The sequence below is a fragment of the Podarcis bocagei genome (assembly GCF_964188305.1).
Source record: "Podarcis bocagei genome assembly, chromosome: 8".
NCBI lineage: Eukaryota > Metazoa > Chordata > Lepidosauria > Squamata > Lacertidae > Podarcis > Podarcis bocagei.
The window spans coordinates 85176634-85203409 of record NC_138133.1 but is presented as its reverse complement, the minus strand read 5'-3'; the positions used below and the strand labels follow the sequence as shown (position 1 = coordinate 85203409).

The following is a 26776-nucleotide window of genomic DNA, read 5'->3' as shown; positions in this document are numbered from 1 at the left end:
TGAATCCCCGTGACGGGGTGAGCTCCCGTTCCTCGGTCCCTGCTCCTGCCAACCTAGCAGTTCGAAAGCACGTCAAAGTGCATGTAGATAAATAGGTACCGCTCCGGCGGGAAGGTAAACAGTGTTTCCATGCACTGCTCTGGTTCACCAGAAGCGGCTTAGTCATGCTGGCCACATGACCCGGAAGCTGCACACCGGCTCCCTCGGCCAATAAAGCGAGATGAGCCCCGCAACGCCAGCGTCGGTCACGACGGGACCTAATGGTCAGGGGTCCCTTTACCTTTACCTTAACCCGCCCAGGGACCTTGGGGTAAAGTAGGGTAATCAACAACAACAACAATAATGGAACAGCAGCATGGCTATCCTATCCCCCGAAAGATCAAGGTAGTTTCCCTCATTCCCTCCTGTATTAGGGTCACAGGAAAAACTGCATTATTGCCCCTTTGCAAAAATCTTGCACTGGCTGCAATGAGCTTGTGCGATCCACTTTCAGCCTGTGGTGGGTTACTCTCCACCCCCCAACCTGAAGACTGAAAGATATTTATTTTTATTATTGTTTTGGTAAGCCTGCCTTCCTCTTTCCCCTATGAAATATATCCAAAGCGATGGAGAAATGCCATGAGAACGGCTCATTCCTGACCACGATAAATCAAAGGCAGTATTTTTTTTAATCCGCTTTCTGCACATTGCCAAGAGAGCCGTACCACATAATAAAGAGGGTGCACGTGGCTGTGCGATGATGGATGGAGGCCTGCGAGCATTTCATCAGCCTAAACTAACAATGAAAGGCCACCAGCGGCCTACAGATTGCTTTGGGCTCCCTAAATATTATTCCAAATCATCACTTTGCTGTTGACTAAAAGCATACAGCAGCACCGCAGAGATAGAGTCTCTTGATTATGATGGGGCTGAGAAAACTCCCTTTAAAATGATGTCAAACCCCCAGGGATATATAAATCTTTATGTCTAGAATGTTTGTGTGCTTATATATTTATAGCCAGACCAGGTTCATGCCATCAGTGAACTATGCCATTTTAAAGCAGGTTGTTGATGTTGTGCTTTTGCATCTCTATATAAATAGAACTGGCAAGGCTATGCTGCACTCAAGGAACAAAACCAGCTAGCTGGGGTTCTTCGTTATTAGACTACGGCTGATTCCTCCATTAGTTTTACCACCTTTTCTCCATCTGCCACTTATCAGACAGCTTGTTGTCTGAGCAAATATTGTAATTTTATGTATTTAATGTATTAGTCTCATTTCATGCTTGACAGTCGCTACTATAGCTGTGTTTCTGATGTCACTGAAGTTGCCCTCCTATGCCACTATAAGGGAACAAAGTAATTTTATAGTTGGAATCTCCATTTAATTAGCAGCTTTTTTGAGGAGCTGATGCCACAGCCCTATTTACGCTGTGTTGGCAAACAGCAGAAATGAACAATCCTTAGCCCCAAATGATGTATCCATTATTGGGTTGTGCCATTTTCTTTTTCTTTTTTTAATGATATTTATTGGGGGGGGAATTAAGTTACAAAAGAAAAACAAAGTAGAAAAAGAAAAAAACAAGCCACTTTCAACCATACATATACAAATTCAAAATAAGAGGGGGGGAAACAAAAAACAAAACAAAAATACACCACAAACATTTAAAAACATTTAAAAACAAATCCATTATTCTCAACTCCTCAACTATCATTACCCTCTTTCCTTGACCTCCTCCTCCTCCCCTTCCTTGTATCCTGGTTGTTAATTGTCACAGCAAATCCTTTCCATATTTCATAATACTCTGTCATTACTTTACCTTAAACTATTTTAATCTTATCTTACTATAAAAAACCTTGAAGCTTAAAACTTAAATCTTATTTTTACCAACTTCTCATAACCATAATATTCTTGCATAATTCTTTAAACATTTTTACTAAAGCCAAGTAATTTCATTCCAACATTTTTCTAACATTCATCAATTTTGTAAAACAGTCTTAATAGTGAAAAAAGGAAATAAAAACAAATCCAATCTTCATTCAGCGTCCCTTCCTCCTGGTCCCAGGTTTTGTCAGTCCTCATTATCCCATCACTCTGGCGCATTAACCTGGTATCCTAATATCTGAGGCCCTTAAGTCTCTTCCATGTCCCTTCCGCAGCTCTTCTTCATATTTGTAATTGTATTTTCCCTTGTCTCCTGCTCGTGCCTTCACCCCGCTGTCCTGCAAAAGCTAGCAAGGCTGTTCCCAAGCCAGAACAGCGAGACAGAGGGCTCCGTCTCGCTGTTCTAGCTTGGGGATGGCTGCGCGCAAACCTCTGCAGGGCAGCGGGGCACTGCGCTCCAAAGGCTTCAGGGATCTTTGAGGCTGGCGGTGGGGGAAAGCAGCGCTTCTCCCCACCGCCAGCCCCACAAGCTCTGGTGAATGTACCTTGAACACACCTTGTTTTAGAGGGGGAGAACAAGAATTCCCCCCCCCCTGTTCTCCCCCTCCTATGGTCCGGTGTGTCCAATGGAGCGAAAAATACGGTATCTCCTTTTATCTCTCCTGAATTTCCCACTATTAAGCTTAACTGGATGACCCTTAAGCTCTAGGATAATGAGAGAGGGATGAAAGCTCCCTCTCCACTTCTCCACACCATGGATGAAGCAAAGGACAAGAGGATGCTTTCCTCATGTCATGCACAGAAGTGGGTCAGGCATTCAGCCGAATCTCACTTCAACCTGGGAGCTTTTCTATGAGCTGCTTAGCCAAGACTCATTTTCTTAGCTCTGTGTGGCTTGGTTTATAAGGGCAGGGGTAGCCACTGTGGTTCCTACCAGATGTTATGGGCTACAACCCCCATCATCACAGACAATTGGCCGTGCTGGCTGGGGCTGATGGGAACTGGGGTATGGGATGGGGGAGAAATTTGGTTTGCCTCCATCACTTGCACTTCCTGAAAAAATGCACAGCTAGCCTTCCAAATCCACACTTCTCTGAATTTTGCAATGCAGTTCTCCAGGCTGCCCCCAACCCCTGTGCATAGAAATTAATTTAATTAATTAATTAATTAATTATAAAATTAATTAATTTTATAATGAATGATTTTAGAGTGTTGTTTATGCTATACTTTTATATTGTTTTATTGTTGTTAGCTGCCCTGAGCCCGGCTTCGGCTGGGGAGGGCAGGATATAAATAAAATTTATTATTATGATGATGATTAGAAATGCATTTATTAGAGGGAAAGTAAATTAGAAATGCACATTTTGTGAGAATAAAATGCATGATAAAATGCTTGCAGAAATGTTTGCGTGAGAATAAATGCACACTAAAATGGCAAATTTCCGTGAGGATTTTCAAAGTAATGCAGAAATGTGGCAGACTGACCTTAAGACTTATGAAACTGAGAGAAACCAAAATAGACAGATTTGCCCATTCCTAATTGGAGACTGCAATAATTGGAGGGAGCCATTATGGCTGCCCCTGGTTGAGATTGATGGTGCATCATACTGAAGCTCATTTAGCCACCAGTGAACCTCTCGCTTAATCATTGCAACGCACATCGCCTGCATAAACCAGTAGTTCAGTTTCAAAACAGTGGCAGTTATTTCTAGGTAAGTAGTATTGGTTTACCCCCTAAAAAAAGAATCTGATCCAGGTTTATAAAATTATTTATTTGTTTCATTTGTTTATAATGCAACATTGGGGAAAGTTCAGTGAAAGAGTGCCCCCCCTCTAGTAGCACTAGAAATTTGATTCATCCAATGAATTTGAATGGAAGTCAATTTAGGACTGAGGAAATAAAATCTGTTCCCCCCCCCAGCAAAATTTGTGGAATTTGTTGTCACCGTATGGGCTCTAAAGAGGGGTTGTGTACAGTCATGGTGGGTAAATCCAAGGTCCAAGACATTTCTGGCATATTCAGAGGGCCTTGAATGAGTTGGGAACATGCAGCCATGGATCACTGTGAGTTGGGTTGGGCTGGCCCAGAGTGGTCCGTAGCTGTCAGGAGGCAGGACATCATGCTGGAAGGAGAGGCAGGCAGGATGCAAAGAAGGCCAAGAACTACCTGCCTGATGCCTATAGGACCAACAACTGTTGAGTGGAAGCATCGGTCCTGTGGGTTGCAGGTGCTACTTCTCAAGCAGCTTTCCGGCTTCTGAAGCAACAATACACAGGATTGAATCCTCCTACTAAAACAGCTGTCCGATCCTGCATGGGGCTGGCCACTACTTATCTTACCCTGCGCGGTGCTTGAGGCTAATCGCTGCATACAAAGTAAGTTGCTGGGAAGGACTAGCAGTGGCACTGCAAAGCAGGAGAATGTGATACTGCGGGGTGTCATTTACCTCCTGATCTTCTCAACAGGTTTTTAAATGGTTTTGTTGTTGTTTAGTCATTTAGTCATGACGCGGGTGGCGCTGTGGGTTAAAGCCTCAGCACCTAGGACTTGCCGATCAAAAGGTCAGCGGTTCGAAACCCCGCGGCGGGGTGCGCTCCCGTCGCTCGGTCCCAGCGCCTGCCAACCTAGCAGTTCGAAAGCACCCTCGGGTGCAAGTAGATAAATAGGGACCGCTTACTAGCGGGAAGGTAAACGGTGTTCCGTGTGCTGCGCTGGCTCGCCAGATGCAGGTTGTCACGCTGGCGACGTGACCTGGAAGTGTCTGCGGACAGCGCTGGCTCCCGGTTTCTAGAGTGAGATGAGCGCACAACCCTAGAGTCTGTCAAGACTGGCCCGTACGGGCAGGGGTACCTTTACCTTTACACTCTTCGTGATCTCATGAACCAGAGCATGCCAGGCACTCCTGTCTTCCACTGCCTCCCGCAGTTTGGTCAAACTCATGCTGCTAGCTTCGGAAACACTGTCCAACCATCTCGTCCTCTGTCGTCCCCTTCTCCTTGTGCCCTCCATCTTTCCCAATATCAGAGTCTTTTCCGGGGAGTCTTTCCTTCTCCTGAGATGGCCAAAGTATTGGAGCCTTAGCTTCAGGATCTGTGCTTCTAGTGAGCACTCAGGGCTGATTTCCTTTAGAATGGAGAGGTTTGATCTTCTTGCAGTCCATGGGACTCTCAACCCTTAATAATAATAAAAATTAGGCCCTCCCTCTGAATTGTTTCAGAGACACATCCAGAAAGAGGTGGTTGTGTTCCTCCCACCCAGGGTGGCATAGGGTAAATTGCCCTGCACAGCCCTAAAATATGCTACTTCCAGGATCAGAGGTACAATATCACATAGTATCATTATGTGGGTGGACCAGGAGGGACAAAGCTATTGCTTATGGGTTTCTGGGGAGGCATAAGTTTGTTCACTGCACTAGGCAAGCTGCCTGGCTGGGTGGGCTGTTTAGTTTGACTCAGCAGAGCTCCTCTTGCATTCTTATGAACCAATTACTACATGATTAGCCACTTAGTACTTACTTTGCCCTGGGCACCTATCCCATCTTATTTCATCCATGGCTGATCAAAAGGCGATGGCTTTTCTGATGGGCACAGGCCGTGCGTTGTTTATTTTTTTATTGCCGTCTGCAATGCTCAAGAGCAGACAATTGGCAATAAGTTACCAGGGAGGACCCATCTGAAACGCTGGGCTGTCTCTCGATCCAAGCAGCAGAAAAGCAGGCAGAGCTTGAACAGTGTGTAGCATAACTATTAACCAGCAGTCATTCATTGGTATATAAATAAGGACCACCTGCAATTACATTAAAGGCCTGAATGGAAATGGTTGGGGGTTTTTAGGTGCAGATGATTACACACACACACACACACACACACACACACAGAGAGAGAGAGAGAGAGAGAGAGAGAGAGAGAGAGAGAGAGAGAGAGAGAGAGAGAGAGAGAAAGCTGCCTTATATAAGTCAGACTGTTTGTCCATCCAGTTCAGTATTATTTGCACTCAAAGGGAGTCACTCTCCAGAATTTCAGGCTGGGGTCTTTTCCTGCTCTACCTAAGATGCTGGTGATTGAAGCTGGAACCTGGAACCTGGAACCTGAAGGAGTGTCTCCACCCCCATTGTTCAGCCCAGACACTGAGGTCCAGCTCCAAGGACCTTCTGGCGGTTCCCTCCCTGTGAGAAGTGAGGCTACAGAGAACCAGGCAGAGGGCCTTCTTGGTAGTGGCGCCTGTCCTGTGGAACGCCCTCCCATCTGATGTTTTATCACTTTATTATTATTATTATTTCATTAATTCTGTTGGGAGCCGCAAAGAGTGGCTGGATATAAACAATAAATTATTATTATTATTCTGCATACGAAGCAAATGTTCTACCACTGAGCTATGACCCTTCCCAAGTGGGTTTTAGGCCATGGGTGGTGAGAAGAAATGTGCTTCTCTGTGCATCTCATTTTGTGTTGTTTTCAAAGCATTGACTTGTTTATAATTCACATCCATTACATCCAGGTGCTGATCCTTAGGGCTCTCTAGATGTTTGAATGTGTTTTTTTTTTCCTGTATAGTATATCCCAAACAGAGTAGATCAACTTAACCTGGAGTGTAATTGTGTTACGAGATGTGTGAGTCTTGCAATGTGGTGGCAATTCTGGTGATAATTGCACTTTTAAAGAGTGTTACATTGGTGAGCTCCCTATTGATTTTTGACTTAGGGAGGGTTGGAATACTTTACTCTTCATAAAGCAGGCCAATACTGTGAGATTTAGGAAAGGGGGAGGGGAGATCTGCTCCAAGGACTGTTTGTGTTTTTGTTTTCATGTGAAATGCAGACAAACTCGGGGGCCTTATTCCTCTGTTGATACAACTGATAAGTAAGAGGGCTCTGTTTTCTCTTAATGTCTTTATATCTCTATTACAATTCTCAGAACAAATCTAAAAATCATGGCGATAACATATTTATTATTTAACAACATGTATAAGCAGGTATAAAGTGGGTGGCACTGTGAGTTAAACCACAGAGCCTAGGGCTTGCTGATCAGAAGGTCGGCAGTTCGAATCCCCAAGACAGGGTGAGCTCCCATTGCTCGGTCCCAGCTCCTGCCAACCTAGCAGTTCAAAAGCACATCAAAGTTCAAGTAGATAAATAGGTCTCCAGCAGCAAGGTAAACAGCATTTCCGTGCACTGCTCTGGTTCGCCAGAAGCGGCTTAGTCATGCTGGCCACATGACCCAGAAGCTGTACGCCAGCTCCCTCGGCCAATAAAGCGAGATGAGCGCCGCAACCCCAGAGTCGGTCATGACTGGACCTAATGGTCAGGGGTCCCTTTACCTTTACCTATAAGCAGCTTAAATCAAATAAAATACAGTGGTGCCTCGCAAGACGAAATTAATTCGTTCCGCAAGTTTTTTCTTCTTGCGAGTTTTTCGTCTTGCGATGCACGGTTTCCCATAGGAATGCATTGAAAATCAATTAATGCGTTCCTAGGGAAACCGACTTCAGACCACGTCCGGGGACAGTCTGTCCCCCGACCTCTTCTGAAGGCTGGGGGGGGGGGCAAGGGCTTTTCTTCCCACCCCCAGCATTTTAAAAAAACCCGGGACAGGGGAGGGCTTCTCCGCTGTCCGGGGTGATCTTAAAATGCTGGCGGGCGACATTTTAAAATCGCCCCGGGACAGCAGAGGACTTCTCCGCTGTCCGGGGCGATTTAAAAGCCCCTGGGTAGGCAGGCAGGGGGGACAAAGACTTTTGCCCCCGCCAGCCTTCAGAAGAGGTCCTGGACCTCTTCTGAAGGCTGGCGGGGGCGAAAGTCTTTGCTCCCCCCCCGCCTGCCTTCAAAAGCTGTCCGGCCAAGGCTTTGCGGACCTCTCCGCAAGCAGCGGCAGCGCTGCCGCTGCTGGCGGAGAGTTGCCGGCATGCCGAAGCCTGCGCGCGCTGACATCAGCGCGCCCAGGCTTCGCGGACCTCTCCACCAGCAGCGGCAGCGCTGCCGCTGCTGGCGGAGAGTTGCCGGCATGCCGAAGCCTGCGCGCGCTGACATCAGCGCGCCCAGGCTTCGCGGACCTCTCCGCCAGCAGCGGCAGCGCTGCCGCTGCTGGCGGACAGTTGCCGGCATGCCGAAGCCTGCGCGCGCTGATATCAGCGCGCCCAGGCTTCGCGGACCTCTCCGCCAGCAGCGGCAGCGCTGCCGCTGCTGGCAGACAGTTGCCGGCATGCCGAAGCCTGTGCGCGCTGACATCAGCGCGCCCAGGCTTCGCGGATCTCTCCTGCCTTCAAAAGCCGTCCGGGATAGCGGGAAGCGCTTCCCTGCTATCCCGGACTGCTTTTAAAATGCTGGCGCTGGGGAGCAAAGCCTTTCGGCCCCCGCCAGCCTTCCTGGACCTCTTCTGAAGGCCGGAGGGGGGGGGAAGGCTTTGCTCCCCACCGCTAGCATTTAAAAGAGGTCCCCGGAGATTTCCCTATGGGCTTTCGTCTTGCGAAGCAAGCCCATAGGGAAATTCGTTTTGCGAAGCGCCTCCAAAACGGAAAACCCTTTCGTCTAGCGGGTTTTCCGTCTTGCGAGGCGTTCGTCTTGCGGGGTACCACTGTATTGAAATGCTGATAACATTAGCAAACTTCTTTTAAAATGGTCAGTTCAATAAAATGGTCAAAATATAGTAAAATCAACAATGCAAAAACAAATATGCATAAGACAATTACATGCCTGGGTTGGCTTACCTAAAATTAAAATGTTTTTTTTTTTTTGCAGGGACAGTGCAGTGAAGGGGACTGTCCAGTATTAATACCATGATGATTCAGAGTGTGGGTGCTGCCATCAGCTTTTCATAGGCAGTAGTGTAGCATGGAGGGGCAGAGGGGTGGTTTCCGTAAGTGCAAAATTATTAGGGGTGCAAAATTTCTGTTGCTGGACTCTGTTTAAAATGGCTTCTCCATGTGAACTACTCAACATAGAATGTATCTTCTTTTCTTATCTCTGCGGCTGCAATCTGCTGGGTGACGTGGATGCCTTTAGGCAGTTGAATGTGCATGCGTGCTCCATTCGTTTCCCTCGCCATGGCTCCAGGCACTGGTAACCCCTGCTACACTACTGCTCATATGTAATATATTCAGTAGTAATGGCCACAATGTGTAAAGTAATATGCAGTTTCCCATAATGATGGGAATGTAAAAGGCCTTGGGGCCCTTTCAGAAGTCTGGGCAGCTGGGGAGGCTGCAGAATGCTGGGGGAGATGGGGAGAGGTACAGATGCTATCCTGGGCTGCCTCATAACCAAAAGGTATTCTCAAATCCTTGAGACTGAGGCCGATGAATGAAAGCCTCTTTTATTTATTTATCATTTATATTTCAACATTCACAATCTGCTCTTTCATAAAATATAACACATAGGCTTTCCACAAATAAAATGCAATAACATCAATCTATGAAAACCTAGAAAACTTAAGTAAAAACATCCTGGAGCCAGCTTTGCTTCTGGAAATTTAACAGCGTAGATTGAGAGAGAAGGAAAAGCAGGGCTTTTTTTGTAATATCAGCTTAAATAAATTTCAGTGTTCGATTTGGTAGCTATGTTATTAATGTGAGCAACCAACAGCACTCCATTTTCCCTTAAACTAGGAGCTGCATTATTTAGCACTTGCTACAACAAATAATGTGCAAGACAGGAAGGCGTTGGCATTTATAGCAATGGGTATACAAGTGGGATGTCTTGTAGGTTATGTAGCACAATTTAGTCAAATAAGCTAAACAATTTAAGGTGTGAGTCATGACCTTTAAAGCCATTAAAGGCTTGGAAATAGGTTTCGTGAAGCATGGAATACATCTGCGCCCATGCAAACCTGCCACAGATTTAAAGTCAGCGACAGAGGCTGCACTCCAGGGAGAGCCAGCATAGCTGTTTCCAGGCATAGTTGAACTCCAACTCCCATCAGCCCGAAGGAGCATGGCCAATGGTTTGGGAATATGGAAACTGTAGTCTCAATAGTATCTGGACAGCTCCACATTAGCAACTCCTGTTTCCTTTGTATGCCCTCTAAGGAGAAAGGTTAGTCTGGTGGGCGTGAACAGGGTCTTTTGGGTAGAGGTCCCATGGTGTGGAGATATGATCAGCTTCCTCCTTGCTATCATTTAGGTGGGCTCCAAAATTGTTTCAGCAAAGTGCAGAGGTAGCGCATCTGTTTCACATGTGGATGTTTCCTGAACACCTAAGACCTTCTCACAACGGTGTTGCACCAGAGAGAAAAACCACTTTTCCAAGGTAAGAACAGGTGCCTGACTTTGGCAGGCTGCTAGAAGTGAATTCATGGGCCAAATCAAGAGGCTTCATGGGCCATGGGCTCACCACCTTTCGTCTAACTCTTCCACCAGCTTCTGCCTCTATGTGAGACTGTATGCAATTGCAATCTGTTTGTGGAGTGGTGGGATCCAGATTTCATGGGTGAACTTGTTGGCGCCAACCAAGTCTATGAGGGCATGGTTTTCAAAACCCGGTAGCCACTAGAGAGAATTTAGAAAGAAATTGGTTAAATGAGCCTACTAGGTTCCTTTTGAAGTGATTAAAGACTGGCTGCTGCATATGTAAACCATTTGGAGATACGGAGGGAGAGAGGATTTTTCATAAATACAACATTGCCATTTAATAATTAATTATTAGCTTTGTAAGCTTTACAGAAAATCTAGAGGAACCATCTTCTTCAATTTTCCAAGTGGTATTTCCAAGGGAGTAATTAAATGTTGCATTCATTTATGTAGCTGTTGAGAAAGAACAATGTTTGCTCAAGGAACAGCTATGCCAAATGCAGCATATTTGTGATGGCCTGGGACTCGGGCTCCGACTCAGAACCAGAGGAGTCTCGGTCTGCACAGGATCTTCTGCCTCAGGCGGCATCTGAACCAAGTCTGGGGCCTGATCCTGAAGAGTCCCAGTCTGCACAGGTTCCCCTGCAACAAGCACCAGCTGGGCCGAGTCAGGGGCCTGAGCCTGCCCTGGCTCCAGATGCGGAGATTACCTCGTTGCCTCCAGCTGGGCCATCACTTACAGCTGCTCCACTACTGGTTGGGTCAGGAGAGGCTGAGGCAGCCTCTGGGTCTAGTAACCCACCAACGTCTCCTGAGCTGCAGAGACTAAGGTCTGCGAGAAGGAGAGACCTGAGTACTCGCAGGAAGAGTGCTTGCCTTCAGGCGAAACAGGGAGGTGAGTCGCTGGGGGATCAGGACTGGCCACTACCCCGACAAAGATAAAAGGTTGCGGGAGCAACATTGCTGTATGCTAGATCCTGCCTGAGATCCTGTACGTGTCCTTGCCTGGTATCCTGCCTTGGCCCTGTTGGACTGACTCCTAGCAGAACCTTCGGATTCTGAACTGGTCCTGGACCACATTTCACTGGTTACTCCCAGGCCCAGCACAATATTTCAGGGTCATTTCTTCCTGTGTAATACGGCATTTGAGATGAACGAAATTAAGTTCATGAGACATGATGAACTAAGTCAGGTGTCAGGGACTGTCAGGGTCTGAAAGGTCACTGATGAGTGAGTGTGCGCCTAGGGAAGGGGGGCTGGAGTCTGGCTCAGGACTGGGGGGCAGTGATTTGTGGGGACTGGCATCAGTCAGGAGGCAAGAGTCACAGGCAGGAGAAGCTTCAGAGCTGGAGGGTGGAGCACAGGATGGGTCGGAAAAAGAGGGGGGGAGGTAGGTCAGGCAACTGAATGGCCAAGTACTTCCCTGTCCTCTGCACCACTGCACCACTGTCTCCCAGTACCAGGAGGGGACTGAAGAGGAATGAGCAGGGGAAGTTTCCATGCAGGTGTAGTCTCTGTCTGCATGCATGCAGCCCATCGGGGAAGGTACATAATATGGCGGAGGGGGAGTGGCCCCCATTTGCAGCAACTGCCGCATAGAGCCCAGTTCCTGGGAACAGCTTCCTAGATGCTAGACTGGTGTGCGTGGTTATTTGGAGCTGTAGAATAACTGTGTTAGCTTTGCCAATAAAGAGTTAACTATCTCCTGTGCGCATTCCTTGGCTGGAGACTGCCCTTGACAACAAGGGTGGAGGACCTCAGGGCCAAGGACCTCTCTGTCTCAGAAGTCTCCTCAGGGCGTTTCTCCTCCCTAGACATACCATTTCTCCCCAGGTCACACACCCCATTGGACTTGTTTTGCATCTTCCTTGAGGGTTCTTTCATGGCTGGAATGTGTCTTTCAACTCTGATACAGTGGTACCTCAGGTTAAGAACTTAATTCGTTCTGGAGGTCCGTTCTTAACCTGAAACTGTTCTTAACATGAGGTACTACTTTAGCTAATGGGGCCTCCCGCTGCCACCATGCCACTGCCGCGCGATTTCTGTTCTCATCCTGAGGTAAAGTTCTTAACCCAAGGTACTATTTCTGGGTTAGAGGCGTCTGTAACCTGAAGCGTCTGTAACCCGAGGTACCACTGTAATGACTTTTGCTTCCCTGGATGCAGGACACAGTGCTGTGTGTCTGCATATGTAAACCGGTTTATTGGACAAAGGTAAATTTCACATTCCTTGTGCTGCCCATTTTCATCTTGGACTCGGCCCACCATTGCCATGTGGCCTACAGAAGTTTGCATAGAAAGTAATGTGTTGTTCGAGCTTGGGGGGGGGGGGAGTTTCTCACTGTCTGAACCAGAGAATTAGAAAGCTTCTTCAAAGGAAATTGGAGGTGATCATTTGCAGCACCATGGACCTCAACCAATGCACCAACCATTTCTGACTGAGGCTGTAGCAGTGGAAGAATTTAGCATTCCTCCTTGGAATGTTTCCAGAATTAAAATCTTTCACCCCAGCAGCTATTTGCACTGTATGTAGTTGGGGGTCTTTTTGTGCTGGCTGCTGGTGGTATATAAATTAAGTTTAATCTGGAGAAAGTGGTACACGGGAAAAGGGTAAAAACCTCCTCCTTTGGTGGCACAAAGCCTCAATCCCAACTGGGCCTTCCTGTGACTGCAGGTAGCTTCTAAAAATCTCAGCATTCCTGTGTTGAGTCTGATTTGGCCCCACAAGTCTCTTTAAGTGAGGGGCAAGCTGTTTGAAAGCTCACTCCAAGGGCAGCTGTGAAAGTAAAAACTGTAGAACAGATTTCAAAGCACTTCTTTTAGGCATAATTTTCAGAATAATCACCAGTAGCGCTAGCAGGAACGATGTACGTCCCTTAAGAGGGAGAGATCTTCCGCTGATTAACTCCAGCCATTCCCAGCAGGTGTTCTCTGCATAGAAAGTAGCAGAGCTGAAAAGTACTTTGTTTTCTGAAATTTGCAAGCAGGGCTTTACAGCAGATGGACTGAAAAAGTCCCAGCCTACCGTCTGCCCCCTCCTTGTCCTTTTTATTGTTCAATTATGGTGAATTGTGTTCATGGTGCTATTGGGGCAGTTAGACACAATCCCACTTTTAATATTATTTGTGCTTGCATGAGTTTCAGGGCAGTCATACTGCCTTGTTTCCGACCAGCACATGTCCCGTAACTTCCTGCTGAAATCCTGTAGCTCAGAGGTAGCCAACATGGTGCCTTCCATATTATGTTGGACTACACCTCCCATCATCCCTGAACATTGTCCTTGCTGGCTAGGACTGACAGAAGTTGTACAGTGGTACCTCGGGTTACATACGCTTCAGGTTACAGATGCTTCAGGTTACAGACTCCGCTAACCAAGAAATAGTACCTCGGGTTAAGAACTTTGCTTCAGGATGAGAACAGAAATCGTGCTCCGGCGGTGTGGCGGCAGTGGGAGGCCCCATTAGCTAAAGTGGTGCTTCAGGTGAAGAACAGTTTCAGGTTAATAACGGACCTCTGGAACGAATTAAGTTCTTAACCTGAGCTACCACTGTAGTTCAACAATATCTGGAGGGTACCACATTGTCTGTCCTTGATGTAACTTTTTTATACCACAAATGTTCCAGGGGTGTTGGTTTTTGTGTGCCACTTTTGTTGTGCTGTAGAGCAAGAGTGCTCTTCCATAATGGAGTAACACCGGGGATGCACCACAGAACAACTAAGAAAGCTCTCTCCAAGCATTACACTTTGCGTTAAGGAGAGGGAGCGGGAGCTTGCAAAGTTAGTACTCTCACTCTGCCATCAGCTGACACTGAAAAAATGACTGGAGGATGGCCTTCTCGTGTAAGGATTTCCATGCAATCTGGAATCTAGGAAGTGTGATCTGGAACCTGGAAACTGTGGCCGTGAACCTAGAACATGTGCATGTGAAGACCCCCCTACTTCAGACATCTGTCGTGCACACGCAGAAGACAGGAGGAGAGGTTTCTTGCTGCAGCCCCACTCACACGCTCTCCTTTAAGTATGACGCCTGAAGAGGACTAGAATTAGATCAGAAGAATGAAAGAAGTAGCAGTCAGGCAACTGTAGGAGAGGCTGTGTAGGCAGCTGATGATGCTTGAGTATAATGCGTAAAGCCATTTGTAAGGCATGATCTATCCAAAGTGTTAAACCCTCTCTATTGATTTCAGTAGGAAAGCATTTAACATGTTCTGAAGTCGTCCATATAAAAAATATGGGACTTAAATGTGCTTCTTTGAATGGAAGCCATCAAGGGGAGGGGAGGACTGTAACTCAATGGTAACTTTGTATGAAGAAGGTCCCAGGTTCAATCCTGACAGAAACTCGAGGCTGGGCTGAGACAGTACTGAGTATCACTGTAGACAGTACTGAGCTAGAAGACCCAGCAGTTTGACTCAGAAAAAAGCAGGTTCCTCCATTCCCATGAGAACGATGCTATGATAAGCTCTGTACAATCGCCTAGCACACTGCAAGAATTATACAAATATCACTAGATTGGATGGTTTTGAATTGGACAAATTCAGGGAGCAATGGAGGTTTTTAGACATGACAGATGAATGGTGTCTCCATGCTCAGAGGTCATGTACAGTAGTACCTTGGGTTACAGATGCTTCAGGTTACAGATGCTTCAGGTTACAGACTCCGCTAACCCAGAAATAGTACCTCGGGTTAAAAACTTTGCTTCAGGATGAGAACAGAAATCATGCTCCGGTGGTGCAGCAGCAGCAGGAGGCCCCATTAGCTAAAGTGGTACCTTAGGTTAAGAACAGTTTCAGGTTAAGAACGGACCTCCAGAACGAATTAAGTTCTTAACCCGAGGTACCACTGTATACTAATAGCTGCTGGAGAACAATACCAGGAAAGGGCTACTGTTTGCAAGCCCTGCTTGTGGACTTCATGGAGGCATCTGATGGACATCTGTGGAGTCTTCTGCTGCCTAACTTTCTTTGCAGGGTTGTTGTGGAGGGAGGGGAACCATGTATGCTGTCCTGAGTTTCCTGTAATATCAGTAAAATATCAGTAATGATGACTGATTTCTGGGAGAGTAGCAGCCACATAGGAATAACTTATTTGAGAATCTAGAGGATAGTTACAATCTGCTAGGTTTCCTTCCTTCCTTCCTTCCTTCCTTCCTTCCTTCCTTCCTTCCTTCCTTCCTTCCTTCCTTCCTTCCCCTGTGTCTGATATGAGGCATTCCCCTTAAAATATCCCTATCTCTTTCCCCCCATTGTTTATTCGCTTCAAAGGTTTAGGCATGTGCAGATAAAAGCAGCCAAAAGGATTTACCAGATTAATATTTCTAGATGACGCCATTGAGAGAGAGAGAACATCGGGGTGTTAAGATCACAGGATGCACTTTATGTGACTTTGAGCTACCTTTTGACCCCTCTCAGAGGCTCCAGATTAAGGATAATGCACTTACAACACTGTATGCTGGTTATTTGCTCCCCCTGCGCAGCTCATACAATGTGTGCATGCATTGCACTTTGTGCCTGGGAACATAAGTGGTGCAAGATCTGTAATAGGGTGAGCACTGCAACACTAGTACCAGAACACAGTTTCATGTCGCATTTCCTGCTCAAAAGAAGTCCCAGGCAGCTAATAATCGCAAGAAGCTATTACAACCTGCAACACGGTATACATAAAATCACTGGGAAACATGGGATGCAGTTTACCCAAAGTTAAGGACCTTAAGACTACAATCCTGTGGTTGGTTGGCATCCATCTATCTCGGGAGACAGTGGAAGAGGGAAAGAACCTTCAGGGGGAAGTCAAACCACTGGTGAATTACAGCACCGACTGTGGCTGTAGAGAGACAAACCTATATGTGTTTTTGTAGAAGTAGGTCCCATTGGGCCTTACACTTAGGGAAGTGTGTATGATGGTGTTATGCACAACCCAAGAGATTTCGGAGGTGAGATATTTCAGGGGTGCCAGCAGATGCCTTGAATTTGTTTGCCTTGAGATGAAGGTTTCTGGAGTCTGTGATGTCTTTGTGATGTGTAGCTTCAGTCACACACTTTTAGCATAAGATGGAAGCATGAACATCCCAGGAAATCTTGTTCCCTGTTGGGTTTCTAGGCGGATTGCCAAAGTTATGGCCTTTGTTTCAGAACAGAGGAGGCTAGTTCTGGCCTGTTGCTGATCCCCACTGTGACTGGTAGGGTAGAAGACGGGGATCTCAAATAGTAGTCAATAATAGGCAGAGCCAAGTAATTCTAGTTTTGCCCCAATCATTTTCCCTCTTGAGTTCTACAAGGTGCAACACTGAGACTGAAGAGGAGGAGGAATCTTGCAAGTAGTTCTTGAGCCCTGGAGTGGTTGTGAGTGGGGATGGGAATTGATTTCTTCTAGTTTCTCATTTCCCCCACCTTTTACATTCAGTTCTCCACATGTCCACATCGGGTTGCATTTTTTTAAAGCGCTCATCAAAATTTGTCTGCCTTTTAGTGCAAATTTCTCCTGATATTCACATTTTGATGCATACATGTATTATTGGCACATTATTGCAAATCAGTTTCCCCTAATGTAATGTAGTTTATATGCTATTTTCACTAATACACCCATCATTATGCAAACTTTGCCTTGGTATTTGCATTTTTTTGCCCTTTTCATGGCTGGAAAACTGCGGTGCAAAATTCAGAGCAATGTGAATTTTGCAGGATAGACGCATTTTGTTCTGGAATGTTTGACATAGGTAGATTTGCCTTTAAATGTCAGCTTAATCAGATTCCTTGCACATCCCTACCTGTTATTGAAGTCCATTAAATATAATCCAGAGAACAAGACTTTACCCTCTTGTATGAGACAACCCTTCTGGTATTATGTAACGGAAGGATAATGATAATGAATGCTTTGATGGGGGGGGGGAGCCTATATGTGGAGAACGTTCTTTTATTAGACAGCCAGATACCTTGGTTTTTATCAAGAATGAAGAATGGACTCTGTGAATAATGTTCAGAAAGGCAATTCCTCCTTCCTGCTTTAATTACGAGGAAAAAATATTTAAATAAACAATGCAATACAGTGGTACCTCGGGTTACAGATGCTTCAGTTTACAGATGCTTCAGTTTACAGACTCCGCTAGCCCAGAAATAGTACCTCAGGTTAAGAACTTTGCTTCAGGATGAGAACAGAAATCGCACGGCAGCAGCAGCGGGAGGCCCCATTAGCTAAAGTGGTACCTCAGGTTAAGAACAGTTTCAGGTTAAGAATGGACCTTCAGAACAAATTAAGTTCTTAACCCGAGGTACCACTGTATAATAATAGTTATTAAACAGTTATTAAAACAATGTAAACTAGGGAATGTTTTATTCTATTAAGTCTATTTTCAAGATGGTAGGTGAAAAGCCACTCATAATCTTGCTGAGAAGTTTAGCAAAACCAGCAGACTGAACAGGCGTACAAGCCAACAACTCTGTGAGGTAGGCTCAGCTGAGAGATAATGATTGGTTCATGTTCACTCTGTAAGCTTTATGTCTAAGGTAAGATTTGAACCCTGGCCTCCTTTGCCTAATGGTCTGAACATGACACTGGCATTTATAACGCACCAAGGATGATACAATCATGAGACAATTGCTGCTAACATGATGTTCCTGAAGAGGGGTGTGTGTGCGTGTGCATGTCTGCGTTTTTGTCTATAGCACCAAACTGGATGGACCAGCTGTTCCTTTGCTAGGAAGCTTCACGACCATCACTATAGGGAATCCAATGTGGAACTGGAAATCGAGCCTACTTAGATTAATAAAGCTGTAACCAAAGTAATGCATGGGGGACATTAAAGCTTCTAACACATTCCCTATCAACAGAGTGATCATTTTGAGCTAAAATTAGACCCAAGATTGTGCACTTTGTATCTTAATTAATACAAAGCCCTCTTTATCAATTAGCTCTGACAAGTATGTGCAGACGTCTGCTTGCCAACATAATCCCTTACTCCCGTTTTGATTAGTAAATGGAATTACATTAAAATTGATTCTTCTCCCGTGGTCCATTTGTACTCTCTGCCTCTCTTCAATTAGATTGCTGGCCCACAGCCATTCCCTGGCTCCCTGTTAGGGTGGCAAAATCACTTCTGCAATGATGCTCTTTCTGTGACTTACGACATATCAGTGATTTATCACAGTGGCTCAACACAGAGATGAAATGCTATCTTAAGACGCACAGCCTTCACCCACCATTCCTCATGGATTCTTTGCTTTACCTTGACATCCAAAGTCAAATGAGGAAATAACCTTTCCTTGTGTGGAGCTAAAGATGTTTTCTTTGGTTCAAAGATGGGTGGTTGGACTGCGTTCTCCAGGTCATGGTCCATGAGGCCACTTGGTGGAAATGGTGTTCTGCTGATTGAGGTAATTGTGTTTGATTGTACAATGACCTCAACTCATAAGAACCCAAGAAAATTTTTGCAGGGTCAGGCCAAAGGCCCAGTCCAGCAGCCAGACTTCACAGTGACCAAGCAGATATGCATGGGAACCCATCAACCATCTGAACGCAGCAACACTCTCCCAACTTGTGATTCTCAGCAACTCATATTCAAGGAAATACTGTATCTGACAATGGCTCAAATTGCTGTAAGAATGAAACTCATGAATGAACACATATGAATACAGGGGGAATGGATTCCAGCTATTTCCATTCCACATCAGTTTCACACATGTTCATCCATAAGTTTAATTCTGCATCAATCTGCAGACTTCTCTTAAGAAAGAAAAATGCATTGAAATTTGCTTTATTTTTTGAATGTGCCCCCAAACACACAAAATGCAGGGGGTTTTGCATGAATTTTATCACAAAGCACATTTTGGTACATATTTTTTGATCCACTATGTTGTCTACCTTTGGGGTTAGGCTGAGAGGGAAGGGTCCAAGTTCACTCTGTAATTGGCTTCATTTTCTCTCCACTCCCTCACTGATTTCAGCTGAGATTCACACTCTCCTCTGTTACTAGCTTCTTCTAAAGCCAGAGTCATCATGAAAATATCATTTTGAGCTGGAAAATCTCATTTTTAAAATGACGCCCATCCACATTTGTGTATTAGCTGTCCCAAAGAGGAGACTAATTGAGAATTAACAACCAGATGTGGTGTTATGTCTTTAGTTGGAAATGGCACTTGCCCCATTTAATAATGCAACCAATTATCTGGGGCAGCAGGGTGTGTGTGTGTGTGTGTGTGTGTGTGTGTGTGTGTGTGTGTGTTGAAGAAGAATTACCTCAAGACCCTCTGATGGGCACCACATTGTTCTATTCCGACTAGAAGCAGATATCTTGGGTTTCAAGCAAAAGGCGCTCTGGGCTCTACCTGGAGATACCAGGGATTGAACCCAGGAGTTTCTTGTTAAGAGGCACGAAGGCTCTAGGTAAAGGTAAAGGGACCTTTGACCATTATGTCCAGTCGTGACCAACTCTGGGGTTGCAGCGCTCATCTTGCTTTATTGGCCGAGGGAGCCGGCGTACAGATACCGGGTCATGTGGCCAGCATGACTAAGCCGCTTCTGGCGAACCAGAGCAGCACACAGAAATGCCATTTACCTTCCCACTGGAGCGGTACCTATTTATCTACCTGCACTTTGACGTGCTTTCGAACTGCTAGGATGGCAGGAGCAGGGACCGAGCAATGGGAGCTCACCCCATCACGGGGATTCGAACCGCCGACCTTCTGATCGGCAAGTCCTAGGCTCTGTGGTTTAACCCACAGCGCCACGTGCATCCCGCCATGAAGGCTCTACCACTGAGCTATTCTCCTTCCCTGAAGAAAAGGAGGACCAGGTGGAGGAAGAAAGCTATATTTATGCTCTAATGAGGCTTCCTCCCCCACTCCACATCCGCTGTTTTTGTGCCAGCCTAAAAGAGGGGGAGAAATGTCACTTTTCCTGTTTAAAGTCTGGCATTCAAAGTGTGAAATTTACATCTTCAAATAGAAAAAATGTGTTAATTGCAATACTATATAGCTCAAGCTATGAATGCTGCTGCCATAAGACAACAGGGGCCAGCATCCACCATCAGTTTGATAAATCATTTATTTTTATTTTTTTTCCTGCGGGCATCTGCCATGTGGAAGCCATATTTTGACTGAAATTTGTTGCATTGCTGAAATAGGTGTCTGCTGCAGGCTGTGAAGGCAGCTCCAGGTTTGGCTGGAAACACTGGCAGCCATTGCACCCCATTGCCTATAAAGCATGAATAATTGTTTGGTGTCTTTGTTTTTGTTCAGAGGAGAAAGATAGAGAGACAAGCAAGGAAGACAAAGGAGAGTGTTCACAATGTGGTTTTATAAGTACTGTGTGGCATTGTTCTTTATTTCTCATTATCTCTCTCTCTCTCACACACACACACACACACCCCAACAGCAACTTAGGGCATTTAGTTTACCGTTCTTGTGGGAATGTTCAGAGTGGCAGGAGAGGATATATTGTTTATTAATATCCTTCCTAACTTGTGTCAGCAAGTTCCTTTACTTAGCAGAGTTTACATTCCCCCCTTTTTACATGCACAGCAGATAGCTGGTTGCAGGCTTGTGTAAGCCTCTCACTATTATACAATTCAGTCTGTCTGAGATTGAATTGTATAGTTCCTGGTAAGTTCCCTTTAATCCCTCTTAAAAGAATGAAGACACAACAATCATATTTAAAGTCAATAAAAGAAGTTTACTCACATCAATTCACAGTTGGATCCCTGAAGGTAGACTTAGTTACAAATATGTACATGTGGATCTACCCCATATGGGGGAATAATCCGGTGCTTATGCTAGCTGGTAGCTAGAATAGCAGTCCCTAGGGGGAAAAAAAAAGCTGGTCCAACGAAGAAGGAAGTCAAAAAGAGAGAGCTGTGTGACTTGTCCTTTTTGTTACCTGGACAGGTAAGGTCACACCCACCTCTAGTCCCATGCAAGGAAGGATGCTCCAGCCCAGGAGGAAACAGGAAGTTTCGACTGGCTGGACAAACATCCCCTTGCATGTCCACTCTAGGAAAACAAGGAATGTTGTATTTGACTGCTCCCTGTGAATTATACCCCACAGTTCTAACCTTGGGCCCCTTAAAATATCACTACAGCAATATAGCTCTCAGTGCCGTAAGCACATGAGAGCATAAGAAGAGCGCCAATGGCCCTCTTAGTCCAGCATTTTGTTTTTATGGTGGTCACCTAGATGTCGATGGGAACCCTGCATGCAGTACGTAAGAGTAACACTTGCCCACTTGCTCCCTTGCCCACTTGGGATTTTCAGCAACTGGTATTCGGAGGCATATTCCTTATGATAGTGGAGGGAGAATCATAGCCATTTTTGCTAGTAGCAATAGATCTCCTCCTCCTCCTATTCTTCCTCTTCCTCCTCCTCCTCTTCTTCTTCTTCTTCTTCTTCTTCTTCTTCTTCTTCTTCTTCTTCTTCCTCTTCCTCTTCCTCTTCCTCCTCCTCCTCCTCCTCCTCCTCCTCTTCTTCTTCTTCTTCTTCTTCTTCTTCTTCTTCTTCTTCTTCTTCTTCTTCTTCCTCTTCTTCTTCTCAATATTAATACTTTATTGAAAATGACACAGAGAAGAAAAAGGGGGGAGTGAGGGGAGGAAAGAACAAAGTGTGGGTGGGGGGAGAGGTAGCTAATGCCTCAGAAGACAGAATTCAAAGTGACCTTAGCAAATTGGAGAACTGGGTGCAAGCTAACAAAATGAATTTCAACAGGGACAGATGTAATGTTCTGCACTTAGGCAGGAAGAACCAGATGCACAAATATAGGATGGGGACACCTGGCTTACTAACAACACATGTGAAAAAGATCTTGGCATCTTGGCAGATAATAATAATAATAATAATAATAATAATAATAATAATAATAATAATAATAATAATTTATTTGTACCCCGCTCATCTGGCTGGGTTTCCCTAGCCACTCTGGGCGGCTCCTGACAAAGATTAAAAATACATGAAACTGTCACACATTAAAAACTTCCCTAAACAGGGCTGCCTTCAGATGTCTTCTAAATCTCAGGTAGTTGTTCATCTCTTTGACGTCTGATGGGAGGACATTCCACAGGGTGGGCGCCACTACTGAGAAGGCCCTCTGCCTGGTTCCATGTAGCTTTGCTTCTCACAGTGAGGGAACAGCCAGAAGGCCCTCAGCACTGGACCTCAGTGTCTGGGCAGAAAGATGGAGGTGGAGACGCTCCTTCAGGTATACTGGGCTGAGGCCATTTAGGGCTTTAAAGGTCAACACCAACACTTTGAAATGTGCTCAGAAATGTATTGGGAGCCAATGTAGGTCTTTCAGGACCGGTGTTATATGGTCTTGGCGGCCACCCCCGGTCACCAGTCTAGCTGCTGCATTCTGCATTAGTTGTAGTTTCTGGGTCACCTTCAAAGGTAGCCCCACGTACAGTGCATTGCAGTAGTCCAAGAGGGAGATAACTAGACCATGCACCACTCTGGCGAGACAGTCCATGGGCAGGTAGGGTCTCAGCCTGTGTATCAGATGGAGCTGGTAGACAGCTGCCCTGGATGCAGAATTGACCTGTGCCTCTATGGGCAGCTGTGAGTCCAAAATGATTCCCAAGCTGCATTCCTGGTCCTCCAGGGGCACAGTTACCCCATTCAGGACCAGGGAGTTCCGCAAGAACAGTACAGTGTGATGCAGCTGCTAAACAAGCTAATAGTGTTCTAGGCTTTATCAACAGAAGTATAGTATCCAGATCAAGGGAAGTAATACCATCACTCTCTTCTGCCTGAGTCAGACCACACTTGGAATACTGTGCCCAATTCTGGGCACCACAATTTAAGAAGGGTATTGACAAGCTGGAACGTGTGCAGAGAAGGGCAACCAATATGATCAAGGGTCTGGAAACCAAGGAATGGTTGAGGGAGTTGGGTATGTTTAGCCTGGAAAAGAGGAGACTGAGAGGAGATATGATAAGCATCTTCAAATATCTTAAGGGCTGCAACATGGAGGAGAGAGCATGCTTGTTTTCTCCTGCTATGGAGGGTAGGACTCAAAAGGCTTCAAGTTGCAAGAAAGGAGATTTCGACTAAACATTCAGAATGTTCTGACAGTAAGAGCTGTTCAGCAGTGACTCCCTTGAGAGGTTGTGGATTCTCCTTTCTTGGAGGTTTTTAAACAGATTGTTAGAAATAAAGCAGAGGTTGGATGGCCCTCTCTCATGGATGCTGTAGCTGAGATACCTGCATTGCAGGGGGTTGGACTAGATGACCCAAGGGGTCCCTTCCAACTCTAAGAGTCTATGATTCTATGAAATGTAACGTAATATACTGCCTTTCATTCTTATTTAAATTGATATAGTGTCGTTATCCTAATACATAAGTAAATATTAATATTCTACATTCTGTATAAACTCATTCCAAATGTTGTCATATTTATTCAAACAAAGTCTACGTCTCTAAGTAGTCCATTCCCAAGTTGCGAGTGTTGTCCTATGGATGGTCTTTATCCTCCCTGAATTGTCTAATCCACTTTTAAAGCCTTCCAAGTCAGCAGTCATTAGTACAGTGGTACCTCAGGTTACATACGCTTCAGGTTACAGACTCCGCTAACCCAAAAATAGTACCTCGGGTTACGAACTTTGCTTCAGGATGAGAACAGAAATCGTGCTTCGGTGGCGCGGTGGCAGCAGGAGGCCCCATTAGCTAAAGTGGTGCTTCAGGTTAAGAACAATTTCATGTTAAGAACGGATGTCCAGAACGAATTAAGTTCTTAACCTGAATTACCACTGTACATCTTCTGGAAGCAAATTCCACAGTTCAACTGTGTGCTCCTTTAAGCAGTACTTTGTTTTGTCTGTCTTGACATTTCCATCATTCAACTTCACTGAATGGTCCCAAGTTCAAGTGTTACCCCCTGGCATTGTGTTGAGTATGGGCGCATTGGAAAGCCCATACAACTGATCCCATTCCCATGCACCTGGTTTCCAAATTTTACCCTGGCGGCATGTGAAGAAAGTCACAGAGAAGAGGTGATTGCAATATCTGCTGAAGGCTCTCCTTATGTAGCTATTTTCATAGAATTATAGAATCGTAGATCTGTAGTCCAGCTTCTGCAATGCAGGAATCTTTCACCCAACATGGGTCTCAAAACCACAACCCTGAGTCTAAGAGTCTCATGCTCTACTGACTGAGCTATCACCTTTCATTGTGTATATCATTATGCATGGGGGGAGACCTCCTGAAAAAGTTCTGAGTCTTAACCTCCCACCCCAGTTTTCTTCTTCTTCTTCTTTCCACATTTATTGGCTGCTTCTCTCTACTGGGACCCAATAAAAAATTGAAACTTTGCTTTAGGCAGTGATTCTGCACTTAACCACATTTGCTGCTCTTGGGATGCGTAAGTTCTTGGTGTCAGAGTCTAGCAGTGCGTGCATAAATTATAACCGTGTGTCTCCAACTGAGACACCGGCTGCTAAATTCTCCTCCTCTGGAGAATGCTGGTGGGTGAGAAATTCTTAACAAGATCCCTTTGCCCTGCAGTCAACATGGGCTGGCTATTGAGCTAAGATCTCATTTGCCAGCTAAGACTAAAGCTGGGTCATGAGAGATAGAAAGCCCAAAGCCATTCAAGGACCAAACTAAAAAGTATGCAGGGGGTCCGTGATTGAACTGATTTTAAACTTGAATGCACAGTGGGGGTAGAAGGCCTGTCAGTTTGACTGAACTGGAGGATGGGGTATTTAACCTTTTCCTCTGGTGCCATTTCCCCAATTAAAATCACCTCCACAAGGTGACTTCTGCATAAACAGGAGCCAGTGTGGTGTAGTGGTTAAGAGTGGTAGTCTCGTAATCTGGTGAACCGAGTTCGCGTCTCCGCTCCTCCACATGCAGCTGCTGGGTGACCTTGGGCCAGTCACACTTCTCTGAAGTCTCTCAGCCCCACTCACCTCACAGAGTGTTTGTTGTGGGGGAGGAAGGGAAAGGAGAATGTTAGCTGCTTTGAGACTCCTTCAGGTAGTGATAAAGCAGGATATCAAATCCAAACTCTTCTTCTTCTCTTCTAATAGGTATCTGCAGCTCCCTCTGTACAGCAGTGGTGGCTGGTGCCCATTTGTACCGGTAGGGTGGAGTGCAGGGAGGCTAACAGTGGGTGGCGCCAGAGCACATGACAAGCAGAGCCAACTAACTCAACTTTTGTCACCACCCTCTACTTTTGTCACCATCCTCATGCTTGCTGAGTTCTAAGGCAGGGAAGGAGTGCAGGAGAGTGGCCACCAACAGAGTAGGTGGTGTTGTGGCTCCATCTCCAATACTTCATCAGTTGCTGCCTCTATATAATAATAGAATAATGATGTTGGCAGAGGCCTTGTAGACCATGTAGCTGCTTGATGCAGGACACTCATAGCTCAAGTATTCCCAACGGATAGCTGCCCAGCCACTGCTTGAAGACTGGCAAAGAGAGAGAGCGCACCATCCATCAAAATCTATCCACCTGTAATGTATTCCTAGAACTAGCCCTGGGTCTCTGGGGAAGCTTTTCACCAATTTCTGGCACACCCCCCCCCAATAAATACTGATTGGAGGCTGTTTTTTTACAGTGGGTGAAAATACATGTGAAAAGCAAGTCCACCTGGACTTAGACCGACTGATTTATTCTTATAAAGTGGCTTCATACCAACAGCATAACTGTTTCGTGTCTCTGTTTCTGCTCTCTTCAGAAATGGCCCATAGCTTTCAGTGACAGTCCATCATTCTGCATAACAGGGTCTCATTGGCGCATGTTTCATTTTTTTTTAGAAAAACACACATTCGCTCCCGGTTCAGAATAAAATGAAATACTGTGCCAAAATTGATTATGCTGAGAAAATGGTTCTTGCATGAGTCATTCTTAAATGAAGGAAAAAATGCGGCATCTCAGGCAATTAAAGCTTCGGATGCAAATTTATATTCCCTTTCCAGTGGGATTGGTAGGATCTTGAAGCCTGCCTGCTAAATTCTAGCAATGGCCAGACCAGCTTTACCCTGAATTAAAACTGGAAGCATCTTTTATTCTGACACTGCTCAAAGTGCGCTTTAGATTGTGTAAAAGTCAGGTCTAAGCACCTTCAAAGGAACCCACTCCAGTGCGTGAATGGAGGGCTGCCCCTGTCTTTGAGATTGCCCCCATAGCTGCTCTTTTAGAAGGTTACAAGATTTGCACCCCCCTTCTTCAATATTCCACCATGTTTCTTCCCTCCAACTCAAAAAGAAAACTTTGTTTGTCTGTGTTGGGCTGTACACACTTTCCCTATACCACCAACTGGAGGCCCAGATTGTCCCCAACCCTCGCCGACCCAAAGAACATCAGACTTGGGACTCTCTGAATCGATTGGGGTGGTAGTTAAAACCCTGATTAAACATACAGTGGAGTGGGGGAAGGAGCTGCTGAGTCCGAGAGCAGGAGAGTTCAATCCTGCTGGGTGCTGCTTCAGAAGTGCCTTTCCTGATTGTCTGTACATTCATTGTCCAACACACCCACTTGGATGTGATAAACCAGCTCTGAAATCCTGGAACGGATAATCATTAGTATCTGGAGCGGACTTATCTCCATGTGTTTCACTGTCCCCTTTGATGGAGTAGATATGGAGATCATTTGTGTTGGTATGGAAAAGGAAATTAAAAAGTCTCCAGCAACAAGAAGTGTCTTCCCTG

The 26776-nt window shown here is 45.6% G+C and overlaps 1 protein-coding gene and 1 long non-coding RNA gene across 2 annotated transcripts in view; one reads left to right on the top strand and one right to left on the bottom strand.

Annotated features, from left to right (window-relative positions):
* The window catches only part of FAM135B (family with sequence similarity 135 member B), a 139978-nt gene that overhangs the window by 5594 nt on the left and 107608 nt on the right, over nucleotides 1–26776 (top strand). The gene's annotated exons all lie outside the window — the stretch shown is intronic.
* The window catches only part of LOC308593106, a 40352-nt gene continuing 23576 nt past the window's right edge, over nucleotides 10001–26776 (bottom strand). Inside the window, exon 6 of the long non-coding RNA XR_014010718.1 lies at nucleotides 10001–10094. This is a non-coding gene — a long non-coding RNA (uncharacterized lncRNA). The remainder of the gene's footprint in view (nucleotides 10095–26776) is intronic.